Here is a 13,233-nt window from a genome sequence, read left to right as displayed (position 1 = left end):
CCCGCCCTGTTTTAAAATAACAGACAAATGTTTGTGATTTTCATGGGGGCAGCCATCTTTTTGGTTGAAAGGGGGTGACTGAGCATGACACACACACACAGTTCCAACTGTCCTGTGACCTGATCTCTCCTCCCAGATACGCGTGCTAGGCAACGAGAATGTTAATATCATAAATCCCATCATGCTTTGCACAGCATCAGGGGAAAAATGCCCCTGCAGATTTCTTTGGTGGGGTGGAGCTTAGCTTCTGTGCAGCTAAAAATGAGGCTGGGGTAAGAAAAACAAAGTTCGGATGCTGTGAAACTGTTAAAGAAACACCAAGCCTTTTCAGTGCTGCTGAGTATTTTTAGTCTAGAGGTTCACTTTAAGTAATTAATAAGCAAACAAAAAAAGAGTAAGTTCTTGGTTTACCCTAAATACAGCGGAAGTGTTTCTAGCTTGTTTACACAGGGTAGTACACTTCCAGCACAATCAGATAATGCTGGCTGGCAATGGCAAGCTTATGAATTAGCAGCTAAATAAAGGGAAAAACTTGAGTGTTAACCCAGCCAGTACCTTGAAACCACTCAAATAGTTTTAGCTGTTAATTTTATGATATGTTTAATACTTTAGTTAGACCAGGGATGTCGAACTCAAGTCCTTAAGGGCCGAGGTCCTCACACATTTTTGGCATTGCTCAAATTAATTAATGAGACTGAATCATGAATGGTGTGGTTCATCAAGCGGAACACAATACTCCATTTCTCACTCCGTCATAAACACTGGCATGGATATGGCTCTCGGGGACTGGAGTTCAACACCTGTCGTTCAGTCGTTTTCACTTTACGCATCCGAGCAATTTTCACCTCCCATTCATTAGCCTTTAACTTTATCACTACTTATCACAATGAACTGATCTATATCTTGGGCTTTCTTTGGGTGGTACATTTTGCTAAGAGCCACTTCACTGTAAATGCATTTTAACAGGTAGAATAAGAAAAAAACAGAACAAAATCATTATTTCTCAGTTTTCAGCCATTATAGTTTTAAAATAATACATGCCTCCATAATTAAAACTCACGTATTGTATTTGCCCATATGTCCCAGTTATTACACCGTTAAAATTATGTCCCTATCACAATGTATGGCGACAATATTTTATTTGGAAATAAAGGTGCATTTTTTCCGGTTTGCATCTATCACTATTTACAAGTTTAAAATAAAAAATATATAGAAATATTTCATCTTTACATTGATATTTAAAAAGTTTAGACCCTTAGGTAAATATTGACTTTTTTATTGTAATTTTTTTTTATTTTTATAATAAACATTTTATTTGGGTATTTTTGGGAGGGTGGGATGTAAACAGCAGTTTTATATTGTAAATGTGTGTTGAGTTTTATTTTTTTTACTTTTAGTTGTAGTTTTACTTTTTGGCCACAAGATGGCGGCCATGAGTTTGTTTACATGACGTCACTCTAAGCATAACATACGCTTAGAGGGACGCATGGGGGACGCAACAGCCAGAAAAAGCGAAGCTTCTGAGAGAAGCTGTCGCTTTTTCTGCGGGGGAGAGGAATCAGTGATCGGGCACCATAGCCCGATTCACTGATTGCCTAGCTAACGAACCGCGGGCCGGGAGCGCGCGTGCATGCGCGCGAACGGCCGCGGTAGCGTGCGGACGTGCACATGTCCTCATGGGCGTAGCTAGTACGTCCAGGAGGCCAAAGTAGTTAAGCAGCTTAATATACAGTGCAGATGACAAAAAGATCATGAGAGATAATAATAAAATGTAGAAAATAGGTTTTCTCCCAGTATTAACCCAGTGATGACTAACAAGGTGAATTGTCAGGTCATCAGTTTCACTTTCTGACTTCTTTGGGAAATGAATATTTTCTATGCATTTGAACAAACATATAATTTGGTCACAGCCACCCAATTTAATAGAATTAGCAAAGCACTTCAAATGATGGCAAAGCTACGGCATTTGGCTTTCTCCTTTCCCAAACTGAGTGGCTGTTAAAAGAGGAGGTGATGCAACAGTGGTAAAATGTCCCTTATTTAAACATGTTGCTGGCATTGCATTGAATACAATATTATTTATCATTCTCAACATCTGATGTGTTGTCTTTGTACAGTTTTTAATTAAACATAGAATCCAAGATCCAAGAGTGTTTTATATATACATTTTACAGGCACCATTTTAAGGATCTGCCATTTAACATAGATGCTCTTTGTTTTAGTAACTTGATGCATAGCCCTGAACTGATCCAAATTGGGATCACCTTCATAGGATTTGATCGATAATAAATCATCTGTGTCAAAAGATTTTTCACTTAAACAGTCCCCCACAAAGTCCAATTTGTGGAATTTGTGCAGCCTGCTGTAGATGAGCAGGGAACAGAAGGGGTATTAGCAGTCTGAAGCCTGCCAGGGCTCTAAAACCAGAGGCCGGACAGACTTCATAAAAATGTCTGATGTTTATTATTAAAGATTTGTAAGTTATTTAATAAGTTAGTTTTTAAAGTGTACCAGAGACAAACTTAATGAAACTATTTATAGATACCTGGGGCTTCCTTCAGCCCCATCCGCACGGATCACTCCCACATCCTCAGTCTTCTCCCTCTTCTGCACTGGGTCCTGTTAGTTTGGCCAGTCGTGGACAGTCTGAGCGAGCGCAGTGCTCTCCCTCCACTCCCTCTGGCAGAGAATAGTACTGCCTAGGTGCAGTACTATTCTCCGCTGGAGTGAGACAGAGAGAGTGCACTGCACTTGTGACAGGAACTAACAGGACCCAGTGCAGAAGAGGGAGAAGACTGATGGCGGTGGAGTGGGAGTGATCTGTGAGGATGGGGCTGGAGGAAGCCCCAGGTATGTATAAATATTTCAATTAAGTTCGTCTCTGGTTTCCTTTAAGGATAACCTATGCAAAAACAGTAAGAACCACGGCCTTTGTTTGCCATAAACATGATGTGATCCCAGTTATTTCATTATTATTAATGCGTAGAGTGTTAACTGTACACATGTGCTGCCTACGGACCCATAACCATATATAAGGAAAGATCAAAAGATGACAGCTTTAAGAGGTACTGTATGTGGTCAGGTAATGGCTTTGGGCAGAGGAAGAAACTCTCACCCTGATGGCAACTCATAATCTGTCCCACTGTGTATATAAATACTGTAGATAGAAGTTCCAAAACAAAATAGATTTTGAGTCCACAGATTGCTTTATCATACTTTGCTACACTTTTCAATATACAGTTATCTGCTATTCTAGTTGTCAGTGTCCTTTAAGGATAACAGAGAAGTACATATTAGGAAAGCCATGAACGCTATAGATCTTCCAGTCATTGTATAATCCCCTCATCTGTTCCCAAGGGAATCTAAGCTGTCTGGTTTCTTTCTCAACAATATGCAATAGAAACCTCAAAATACAAGTTCCCCAGAAACTGACAGTGATTTTACAACCAAACCAATACCACAAGAGCTGGTATATACATGTTACAGTTCCTAGAAAAAAAAACTGGATACAAAGGATCAGAGGGAGCTTCAATCATTCTGTATCACACTTTTTAAATAACCTATTCAAAAGCAATTTGTCCTCCAAATAGCAAATTTAAATTAGTAAAATGCTTAAAATGTTCCTAATCAAATAAGGAATACCCAGGTAAGCTGATGGTTACCCAGAACCACTAGAAAAGTATAGGGGGCTAAAAGAGACCGAAAGCCCTCCTACTGAAAAGCAATGCTGACTATAATTTACCTACTTAAAAAAGAAGGTATTTATGATAATTCAGCTGTAAGTAAGCAACTGTGGGTTCCCATGATGCATCACTCCTGAATATGTAAATTATCCCTTTATGCCCCTGAAGCCAGGCCCACATCCAGAACCACTGTCGTATGGCAAGCCTATAGCTTATACATTTTACAGACACACATCAACCCATCATGCAGACAGCCTGTTTTGGTCTTTCTGGTCTCTATGGGATAGGGTTTGGACCAGTACTAAGGAATACCCAGGTAACTCCTGGTGACCGTCTGTATTTAAAGGTGTAGAAATCTGAGACAAGGTCTGGAGCAGCTTAAGAGAGCTGCAGCCCGGCTGGGCGTGCTCAGTAGACCACTGCACTGGCTACCAGTAGAATGGAGAATACTCTTCAAGATTGGACTGCTGACATTCAAATCCCTGCACAATCTGGGCCCTGGATACATGAAGGACCGGCTAAAGCTGCACCACACCTCTCACAACCTCAGTTCAGCAAGTTCTATAAACTTGGTCACTCCCAGAGTGCACCTCAAAAAATCTGGAGATAGAGCCTTCTGTCATGCTGCCCCTACTCTTTGGAACTCCCTGCCACACCCAGTAAAGACAGCACCATCCCTGGAGCTATTCAAATCCAGACTGAAAAGCCACCTGTTTAGCCTGGCATTTCCAGACTTATAAAATTCTTCCTCTGTGCCTGAGCCATGCTTATGCGCTTTGAGTCCCATGGGAGAAAAGCGCTTTACAAATGTTATTTGTTGTTGTTGACCCAGAACCACTAAAGAGATCGACTGTATATTCAGGAGTGAGGCATCATGGGAAACCACAGTTGCTCACTTAAAGTGGACCTGAACTCTACCACAGGACAGAAAGAAAACATAGATAAATGCAATCTGCATGTATTTAGAGAGTTTGGCCTATTTAATTCCCCCCTTATTTGTATCTAATCACAAGTTGTAATCTGATCTCTTGCCTAGGGCACCTGACTGCCACGGCAGATAAGCCCATTTGAAAGAACAGGCTGTTAACAATATGTCTGCCTCCATGAATCAGGAAGTAGAAATAATGTAGATTTTAGGATTTGTTTCAGCTGTAACAAAGAAATGTTTTTTGTTTAAAGGTTTTTATGCTGTTGCGGATCTTTTAGAGCAGAGAGGACATTTTGAGGTCAGGTCTGCTTTAAAGGATACTTGAGGCTAAAGAAATGATTGCATCTTTACTTATTTGGGGTTTATTCCAGCCCCTAGAAGTCTCAGTGTCCCTCACCACAGTTCCACTCACACTTCTTCTGCTGTCCCCTCCATAGCGGCTTCTGTGCATGCGCTACTTGCACTCCCCTGCCCGGGTGCCTTCTGCGAAGGGCCAGAGCTACTAAATTTTACTCCTAATCAAATAAAGCACTCTCTTCTACAATTCTCCCCAGAGGTGATCCAACATTCACAAATGCCCTTTCTTCCTCTGTCGTTACAGTGATACTGTGTCTCTCTATTACCCTGTCTTATATAACATGTTCAACCATTTGTACTTGAGTGCTCAACCCACCAAAATGCCATCCTAGTCATGCTGCACTAGTTCCATTTTGAAATTTGGATGGCACAGGATTTCCCGTTGAATACCAATAAGACTGCAAGAAATGAGCAGCAGCATTCCTGGTTCCCCAGCAACTGTTATGTTCTGTATTGGGTGGACAGGAACATCTAAACATAAGACGGTGGACCTGTACAGTCACACAGCCTATTATTTAAAAGACGACAAACTGACTATGCATAGATGAACAGTCCCACAACATGGCTCACACATTAATTGGAGAACCTAGCTAGTTCCTCAACAAACAGTTGCTATGGGGACACACTGCTTCAGATGCTTTTTCATCCTAGGATGAAGTGGGAAGGACTGGAGGCAATAGTGTTGGAGCAGACCACAGTCAAGCTGAACATACCATTTGTAGCTGGATGTTAGATGGGGCTTGAAGGCTATATGCAGATGTGAGCATAATTGAAGTAAAGGTGCCCACTAATGATACAATCTTTTTGTACAATCTTACCATTCCTATGTAGTATGAGGGGCTGCCTAATGTTTAAATTCAAAGTGTATTCACTCAGTGTACCCTTCTACTACATATATTTGGTAAGACAAAAACAATAACAAAAAATGTATCATTAGGTGACACCTCAAGACTAGAGATTTCAGTGTCCTCGTTACAGGATTTACATTACAAAGTCCTCATTACATCATTACATTACAGTGTCCTCATTACTTTATATAGGAATAATAACACCAGCAAATTAAATAATGCAAATGCATTAAGTTGCTGGTGTTATTTCTGTATACCCCAGTATAGGTAGTCAGGTATGGGTGCCCCCAATATAGGTAGCCAGCTGTAGGTGCCCCCAGTATAGATAGCTATCTATACAGTGGGATGCAAAAGTTTGAACAACGTTGTTAATCATCATGATTTTCCTGTGTAAATCGTTGGTTTTTACGATGAAAAATGTTAGTTAAATATATCATATAGGAGACACACACAGTGATATTTGAGAAGTGAGATGAAGTTTATTGCATTTACAGAAAGTGTGCAATCATTGTTTAAATAAAATTAGGCAGGTGCATAAATGTGGGCACTGTTGTCATTTTATTGATTCCAAAACTTTTAGAACTAATGATTGGAACTCAAATTGGCTTGGTAAGCTCAGTGACCCCTAACCTCCATGCACAGGTGAATCCAATTATAAGAAAGAGTATCTAAGGGGGTCAATTGTAAGTTTCACTCCTCTTAATTTTCTCTGAAGAATAGCAACATGGGGGTCTCAAAACAACTCTCAAATGACCTGAAGACAAAGATTGTTCACCGTCATGGATTGGGGAAGGATACAGAAAGCTGTCTCAGAGATTTCAGCTTTCTGTTTCCACAGTTAGGAACATATTGAGGAAATGGAAGACCACAGGCTCAGTTCAAGTTAAGGCTCGAAGTGGCAGACGAAGAAAAATCTTGGATAAACAGAAGCGACGGAATGGTGAGAACAGTCAGAGTCAACCCACAGACCAGCACCAAAGACCTACAACATCATCTTGCTGCAGATGGAGTCGCTGTGCATTATTCAACCATTTGCCCCACTTTACACAAGGAGATGCTGTATGCAGAGGAATCCTTTTCTTCACCCACAGCACAAACAGAGCCGCTTGAGGTATGTTAAAGCACATTTGGGCAAGCCAGCTTCATTTTGGAATAAGGTGCTGTGGACTGATGAAACTAAAATTTAGTTATTTGGGCATAACAGTGGGCGTTATGCATGGAGGAAAAACAACCTAGCATTTCAAGAAAAACACCTGCTACCTACAGTAAAATATGGTGGTGGTTCCATCATGCTGTGGGGCTGTGTGACCAGTGCAAGAACTGGGAACCTTGTCAAAGTTGAGGGACGCATGGATTCCACTCAGTATCAGCAGATTCTGGAGACCAATGTTCAGGAATCAGTGACAAAGCTGAAACTGCGTCAGGGCTGGATCTTTCAACAAGACAACGACTCCAAACACTGCTCAAAATCCACTAAGGCATTCATGCAGAGGAACAAGTACAACGTTCTGGAATGGCCATCTCAGTTCCCAGACCTGAATATAGTTGAAAATCTGTGGTGTGAGTTAAAGAGAGCTGTCTATGCTTGGGAGCCATCAAACCTGAATGAGCTAGAGATGTTTTGTAAAGAGGAATTATTATTATTGATTTATAAAGCCCCAACATATTCCGTGGTGCTGTACAAAGTAAGAAACGAACATGGGGTACATAATACAGACAATGGTGTACACTAATATACAAGATACATAATTAGTGACAAAATACAAAAAATGATACAGCATGCAGAATACAAAATACAGAAGTGGTAATGACAGTGATAAAAGTAACATGATGAATAAAATGTATAATGATTTCCAAGACACAAAAGGGGGAGAGAGCCCTGCCCTTGCAAGCTTACAATCTAAAGGGAATGGGGGGAAACAAGAGGAGGGGTAGTATATGATAAAATATTTAAAGGCAGTGTGTTTTAGGATAACTAGTAGGAGTGCAATTTGGTCTTAGGACAAAGGGAAGTGGCCTAGGGTAGCGCATATGCTTGTTGGAACAAATACGTTTTTAGAGAGCGTTTAAAAGTAACAAAGGTTGGCGAGTGACGGATTTGTTGTGGGAGGGGATTACAGAGAAGGGGTGAAGCGCATGCAAAATCATGTAAGCGGGAATGTGAGGAGGTGATTCTAGAGGAGGACAACAGAAGATCGTGTGCAGATCTGAGATTGAGATTGGGTTTGTATCTGGAAATGAGTGATGATATGTACCGGGGAGAGAGATTGTGGAGAGCTTTGTAGATTAGGGTTAGGAGTTTGAACTGGATCCTCTGGTTAATTGGCAGCCAGTGAAGAGCTTGACAAAGGGGGTCAGCTGAGGAAGATCGAGAAGAAAGATGAATGAGACGAGCAGATGAGTTCAGTACCGACTGGAGCGGGGCCAGTTTGTTAGAAGGTAGTCCACAAAGTAGTACGTTGCAGTAGTCCAGACGAGAAATGGTCCAAAATACCTTCAATCAGAATCTAGACTCTTATTGGAACCTACAGGAATCGTTATGAGGCTGTAATTTCTGCAAAAGGAGGATCTACTAAATAATGATTTCATTTCTTTTTTGTGGTACTCAAATTTATGCACCTGCCTAATCTTATTTAAACAATTATTGCACACTTTCTGTAAATACAATAAACTTCATTTCACTTCTCAAATATCACTGTGTGTGTCTCATATATGATATATTTAACAGACATTTTTTATCGTAACAACCAACGATTTATACAAGAAAATAATGGCGATTAACAACGTTGCCCAAACTTTCACATCCCACTGTAGGAGTTACTAGTATAGGTTAGCTATGTATAGATGTTGCCAGTATAGGTTAGCTAGGTATAGGTGGCCCCAGTACAGGTAGCTAGCTATAGGTGCCTTCAGTATAGGTAGCTAGGCATAGGTGCCTTCAGTATAGATAGTTAGGTATAGGTGCAGCCAGTATATGTTGTTAGCTAGGTATAGGTGCCGGAGGGGGGAGATGCGGCCTCAATGGGACTCAGCCGCGGGGAGGGGGGCTTGACATCTCCATCCCCCCTCTCCCCTTGGCCCCCCTCAGTGCTCCCTCCTTTTGCAGAGTAAATGCAGTGGAAGATTGTATGAACAACTCACCTTCCTTCCACTGCAACCGTCGATCACTTGCCGCTGGTCTCCTCTGTCTGCACAGCCGTGCTTATACACTTTCTACTTCCTGATTAGCAATATAGACGCTCCTGGAACATGGAAGCACCAGATTTAGTATATTTTTTCCTTGGTTTTTGCCCTCTAAACCTAGGTACGTCTTATATGGCGGCAAATACGGTACCGTAAAAGTATTAAAGGGAAGGTCCAAGCAAAAAAAAAAAATGAGTTTAACTTACCTGGGGCTTCTACCAGCCCCATGTAGCCATCCTGTGCCCTCATAGTCACTCACTGCTGCTCCAGTCCCCCGCTGGCAGCTTTCTGACCTCGGAGGTCAGGGCCGCATTGCGTACATTTTTACGCATTCCCGCTAGTGCAGGAACATTAACATATACATTTTTACGCGTTAGTGGTGCAACGCATACATTTTTGTTACTGCACTAGCTGGAATGCGTAAAAATGTATGCAATGCGGCCCTGACCTCCGAGGTCAGAAAGCTGCCAGCGGGGGACTGGAGCAGCAGTGAGTGACTACGAGGGCACAGGATGGCTACATGGGGCTGGTAGAAGCCCCAGGTAAGTGAAACTCATTTTTTTTTTTTGCTTGGACCTTCCCTTTAAACAAGAGTTTATTAAGGTTAAAAAAGTAATAAAAAAAAAGAAAAAAAAAAAGAAAAAAGCTAAAACTCATAAATTGGGAACATATAATATGTATACCCGCAAATTACCCTTTCACAGTCCCAAGGGCCTCCCCTCTCTTCCACAGAAGTGTTCAGCTACAGGGGGCTGTAACCAGTATTAATAAATCGAGGTGTCAAGGACAGATGGGGGAGTCAATTTAGGAAAATCATTTTAAATGTTCAAAAGATTCCGAAATCTTAATGAAGCAGGATACGGAGTCTAAAAGACTAGTGAATTGTGTGTGTGACCTGGCTGCAGAGATACTGACAGACAACATAAAGCAGACTCAGCTTGGAGTTAACTACTTCAAGACCACAGCAGGCAGCATACAAATGTCCTGTATTGCTTACACGGAGAGCACATACTATTTATATAGTGCCAACAACTTCAATAGCACTGTACATTGTACAAAAGAAATAGTGGGTAGTGTGTATACATATACAATCAGGGCATCCAGCAATACAAATACAAACATTGTTGAGTGGTTTGAGACATCACCAATACTAATACATGTTCATATGATAAATGACAGGAGAATAAGAAACACTAGGAGGAGGTCCGTGCCCTTGCAAGCTTGCAAACTGGATCGTAGTGGGTTGGAGAGATTATGGAAGGAGAGACAGGCGTTAGCTGATGAGGCAGTAAACCTCCTATAGCAATTTATTGGCTTGTCTGAATAGGTGTGTTTTGAGAACCCAGACTCCTATATATCAACTGCAACTCTAATCATTGTTAGTTCTATAAAAGCGGAATGAAGACATGCAGTCAAATGCCTTGTTATGAAGTGTACACTCCTCCCAGCATCAGCAACACAGAGGAGGATGGTTCTGCCTCTCATTGTATAAATACAAGTGCCTGTAAGCAAGCTGAACTAGGTATTAACCGAAAGCACTTTACTGGCTTGTTCACATTAATGGCGATTTAAGTTTTTTTTAGCACTGGCGATTTGAAAAATCGCCTTAAAAGCACTTGTGTGATGTTAAACTTATGTAAGTGTTCTCACATAAGCAATGAGCTTTCTACCCATTTGCAAACGCGGCTCCTGCACCATTATCAGAGCGGTTGCGATTCAATAAAAAGGATAGGGAAATCGCGAAGCGTATGAAAAACCACTTTGAAAAGCGATTTTCCGAGTGCTTTTAATGAATAAATACATTGTATTTATTCATTTCCGGGGCAAAGAGTTCACTTCCTGACTGATATCAGGAGGTGGAAAAAAAAACCACAAAAGTGCTTAGAAAAGAGCTTTACTAAGCGCAAATCGCTCAGAAATCGCTTAGAAAAGCGCTAACAAAATTGCTCAAATCGCTCAGCGCTTGCGATTTATAACGTGAATAAGGCCTACCACCTTTATTACTAAGGTTGCCACACAGACTACTGTACAGAGCATTTACTAATTTTTCTGCACATAAAACTCATCAGACAGAAGTGCACTTGTGTTAAAACATGGTCAAATGTGGATGTGCTTGCACTTCGGAATTGTTTATTTTGATTCCACTCAATGTCACAAGGGTTTTCCTTTAAAATAAATGCAGCTATGCATTTAAAAAATGCACCACAAGCACAATGTGATATGACTGTTACAATGGATTTCAAATATATAGGTGATTTGCCAAAGACAAACATTTGAAAAATGCAAAAAAATGCATGTAGTGTGAAAGAGCTTTAACAAAGCAGTTTTAATAATGTACACTTATGTACATCAGTTTAAGTATATGAATATTATAACTGTGTTATAATATGTGTTATGAGAAATAGCCGTTTATCAGCTAATGGCTGTTTACTATGCACTCTGAGAGACCAGGTGTTCTTTTTGGAACAGTAAATTAACCTTCTGTAGTGATGCACCTGCCAGCAGTAAAGTTGTCACCAACTGTGATAAATGTCAGAATGTAAATCCAGATGAGGAAAGATTTTACAATGGGCAAACAAGGACTATATAGTTTATAACGTAATATTTCAAAAATAAAGCAATTGTATTTATTATGTTATGTTCACAGTTAAGTTCCTCTTGAAATGTGAAAACTCGTTGTGTGGACTACGAGTAACTCATAATCAAAATTTAAATTAGACAGCACTGCCCGCGGTAGAGAGGGGTGAACTTACCCATGCCGCCACTGCCTTAGCTGATGCGCTCCACTCGCCTTCCACCTCACTCCCATGCTTCCTCCTTCAGCCTGAGGAAGCATGGAAGTGACATGGAACGGGAGTGGAGCGCATTAGCTAAGGCGGCAGCATGGGCAAGTTAAGCCCCCCCCCTCAGCCGTGTTTACGAGTAGCTATGTAGTGCACATCACTAGTGAAAACATGCAGTTGACTCAAGGAGAAGAGATGCTGGCGAAGATGAAGGCAGAAGGACACAGACTGAAGAAGGGAGTGTGCAGGCGAGAATGGAGTTTGCTCAGCTGTGAGTACTCTGCGGTGGCCCCAGGGGACCACTACTCACTTGAAGGGAGACCCAAAAGGGGCCATCAGCTGACTCTGGGGCCCTGTGATATCACAAGTTCATCCCTATAGAAGCATGGGCCCTGCTGGTAGAAACTTAACATAAACTCAGGATGCAATTTAATTGCAAGTGTGTGGACAATTGCTGTGTGTAACCATGCTCTTGGTTTGCCAGTACATAGACTGTGGTCCTGAATGCTGGAAAATCTATGTACAGTATGGGGCTGGGAGAGTGGTGACTGAGCCATCCGTGGCATTCTCCACAAAGCATCATGCAAAAGCTGCCAACATTGTGTGGGTTATTATCTCTATAACAAGAACGGACAAATATCAAAGCTTAGTTGTAATGGCCATGGTTGCCCTAGGTTCTCTTTAAGATCATCGTAAAAAAGCATTTACTGATTCTAATGAAAAAAAAAAGTATTCTAATTTTTGAGTATTCACATGCAGGATAATAATTATACGTAACTTCTTGTGGGTTGTTGGTTTTCCCAAGACTTCCCATTAGAGAGCCTGTCTGGAATCCCCCTCCACAGATAAAACGGTACAGCTCAGCCTCTAATCACTCTGATAACAAAGCCTAAAATAGTAAGACCAATGGACGAAATTGCTTGTAGCTACTTTGCAGGGGCTGTGAACAAGTCATTAAGAGCTGCTAAGCGCTTGATATTCACAAGCCAAGGCAATCTAGCATGTCAGAGTAACAGACAGAAACCTTAGTGCTTCTCACTTGCATATACTGGCACAAAACCTTCGACACTGAACAATATTTAAAATGGAGAAACTCTTCACTTCCAACACCAGGGATAGTAACCAGGAGGGCTAGCCATGCCCACCTCCCTGGCATACAGCCTATGTTATTCAATAAAAAGAAAACAAATCTTCAAATTACATTATCTTTGATGCAAAAGTGGTAGCAGTATGAGAACCACTCAGAATGACTCTGAGGGCTAATGGGATGCTAAGCACAAGTATGTGATACAGTGCAGAAACAGTCCCCTACTACAGAGCCAAAAAGATCTCCTGAAATAGGCAAGAAGGCACATCATGCACAACTTTCAGCAATAGAGCCCCAAGTTTGGATCTGCATGAAGTTTGCATGCTCTCCCTGTGATTTCATGGGTTTTTGCTTTCCTCTCCCA

General features: G+C 41.2%; 1 protein-coding gene across 5 annotated transcripts in view; it reads right to left on the bottom strand.

The window, feature by feature from the left end:
- The window catches only part of MCPH1 (microcephalin 1), a 664,091-nt gene that overhangs the window by 188,316 nt on the left and 462,542 nt on the right, over positions 1-13,233 (bottom strand). Inside the window, exon 13 of one of the 5 annotated variants that reach the window (XR_011031423.1) lies at positions 8,958-9,058. The exons of the other annotated variants lie outside the window; for them this stretch is intronic. The gene's annotated coding sequence lies outside the window, so the exon portion shown is untranslated. The remainder of the gene's footprint in view (positions 1-8,957; positions 9,059-13,233) is intronic. 5 annotated transcript variants of the gene reach the window in all.

This window comes from Hyperolius riggenbachi, chromosome 4 (genome assembly GCF_040937935.1).
Source record: "Hyperolius riggenbachi isolate aHypRig1 chromosome 4, aHypRig1.pri, whole genome shotgun sequence".
Classification (NCBI taxonomy): domain Eukaryota; kingdom Metazoa; phylum Chordata; class Amphibia; order Anura; family Hyperoliidae; genus Hyperolius; species Hyperolius riggenbachi.
This window is presented reverse-complemented; position numbering and strand designations above follow the sequence as displayed.